Raw genomic sequence first — 2,608 nt, 5'->3', positions numbered from 1 at the left:
CGTATCCGACTAGTTTTGATATAGAAAATTATTAAATTCATTTAACTTTTGTAAACGTTAATTGAATGGGCACAGACTGTGTATCCGTCAAACTACTTTCTGATTAATTTTGGTATAATCAACAATTTTATCAGTTAAGATAAAGTGTGAAACTATGTATGTGATAACTTGTAAATTATAATAAATTTCATAGCAACGTACATGATCCGATATGGTCTAGTGGCTAGGATACCTGGCTCTCACCCAGGAGGCTCGGGTTCGATTCCCGGTATCGGAATTCCTTTTTGAAATTTTTTGCTAAGTGAACTTAGCTATGCAAGGGCCAAAGCGTCGCTTATAGCTCTAAGCTTGAAACATTATTGAAGAAGATAATAAATAGTACATAATATTATGATAGCTTTCATAACTCTAAGGAAGCGATTTCGTACCAAATTCGGATAATATATATCAGTAATGATATCTGAAAATACAGTATGGAAGTAGCTTTAAAAAAGTCGGAACGAAATCACCAGAATCCCATAACAAATCACTGTAGATAATAGTTGAAAACGGGCGCCACCCTAAGGTATACTTATTTAATAATGATCTCAAAATTACATCAGCAGTAGTACCTACTGTAGCTAGTGCTGTAGTAGATAGCTATTAGAACGCTTTGACAGCTCGCATAGGTCTATCATAGTCCTGCCTATTTTTCCCGTAGAACAATGTCGTGTTTTCGAACTTATGACAGTTTGACGTCATTTCCATGGTGGGTTTTACTGTCAGTAGATTGTGGTAACCTCTTAACCGCTAATGTAAGTTAATACAATCCGGAAAATGCCTCTCCATGAATACTTGATGAAGATCGATTGAGCGATACTGAACGTTCAAGGTTCCCTTTGTTTCGTTTTGGGGTAGGTCACTGAGGGAAACTTAGATGTAAATCTATATGTGTAAATGAAATTGGAGGGTCTGTTTGTAATATTGAAATAATCGCTTTTTAGTACATGCATATAAATATATTATATACGGTATATACACCAAAATTACATTTTTTACAATTTTTGTCGGTTTGTCTGTCTGTCTGTTTGTTCCGGCTAATCTCTAAAACGGCTGACCGATTTTGACAAGGCTTTCACTGATAGGTAGCTGATGATATGAGGAGTAACTTAAGCTATATTTTTGAGACTAGCTTCGCCCCGCGGCATCACCCGCGGTACGACAATAACCGCGGGTAACGTCGCGGTACTCAGCTATCAATAATAAAATTTAATGTTTCCGAAGCGAAGCGAGGGCGGGTCGCTAGTATTTTTATATACCAAAGTGTCAGTTGAAGCTAAAAGTTTTGACGAATTTAGTGTCAGCGTTGTTTTTTTACAAAAGAATATAAATATGTTATTGTTTTACTCTGTTCTATGATGAAATTGAGCTTCTAAACTTTGTATTTGTAGTACAAAGTATTTTATAAGATTACATTATGAAAACATTTTGTAACAAAACAAATATTACGGTATAACTACTGAACTTTGTGTATTGAAGAGACAATTCGTAGTATATTGAATGTATTTAATTTATATAACTGACTTTCTTAACTTGCTTGGTGATGGTATTTTTGACTAAAGATACAATTATGAAATAAGTAAGATAAGTATATATTCGAAAACCCCAATTTGAGACCTGGAATCGAAGTATCAATTTTTTTGTTTGCTTATTAAAGCTGTATATCTCAAGGTGGGTGGCGCATTTACGTTGTAGATGTCTTTGGGCTCAAGTAACCACTTAACACCAGGTGGGCTGTGAGCTCGTCCACCCATCTATGCAATAAAAAAAATACATATGTTCACAAAATATAATATATCATAGTACTGACCGTTCTAAATTTAAACATGTTTTCATTCGTCGTCCACTTGATTTTAACAACGTTCTACGGTTACGAAACGACAATAAAACCTATTTTACATAACGTAAAAATCATGTTAGGTCTGGATGCGCGCGCGCCTGTGACGCATATCAAAGATGCGCGACGCCATTTTTTTTTTCGACGTACGCTCTCAATTTGGCTGTGAGCCAAAAACGAAACTGGGCTCGATGCCAAAGCGTATCACCCCTATGGCTTAGCGGATTCTAGGCGGACGACGGATTTGCTGATCGTCACTTAAATGAGTTTATAAAAAGTCGCGTCTGTTGCTTCAAGTTCTAATTATCATTAAAAAGTAAAATAAAGCAAAAGTCAGATATTTTCATTAGTAGCACTGGCCAGTGGGACAACCCTGAATTTTCTTTAAACGTATTTCTTTGATTTTCAGATTTACCTATAAATTTGAAAGTGTTAATTTTATTTAACTATCTACCGTCATTTAGAAAATATAAGTACATTGTGTAAAATGAAAACTGTCGTCCTGATTTATTTTCCAAAAATCCGTACATCTTTGGTCTTTAAATTTTCAATAGATTCTTGATATTATACAGCTATCATTATGTTGCATAGCATATTCGGTGATTTAGTTCGATGATAGTATCGAAAATGAGAGGGAGACATCGTAACTAATAAATATAATAATTACGATGATGAGGAGAGGAGTTATTAGAAATTACAATTTTTATTCTATTTTAAATCATCCGTGTTTTA

At 34.5% G+C, this 2,608-nt stretch overlaps 1 non-coding gene across 1 annotated transcript; it reads left to right on the top strand.

Annotated features, from left to right (window-relative positions):
* The first annotated feature begins 205 nt into the window (after positions 1 to 205).
* On the top strand, positions 206 to 277 carry TRNAE-CUC (transfer RNA glutamic acid (anticodon CUC)). Its single transcript has one exon. It is a non-coding gene; the product is annotated as a tRNA-Glu (tRNA).
* Positions 278 to 2,608: the final 2,331 nt, after the last annotated feature.

Source organism: Bombyx mandarina, chromosome 05, assembly GCF_030267445.1.
Source record: "Bombyx mandarina strain Sakado chromosome 05, ASM3026744v2".
Classification (NCBI taxonomy): Eukaryota; Metazoa; Arthropoda; class Insecta; order Lepidoptera; family Bombycidae; genus Bombyx; species Bombyx mandarina.
Note: the sequence above shows the minus strand (reverse complement) of the source record. Positions and strands in the feature narration are given on the sequence as shown.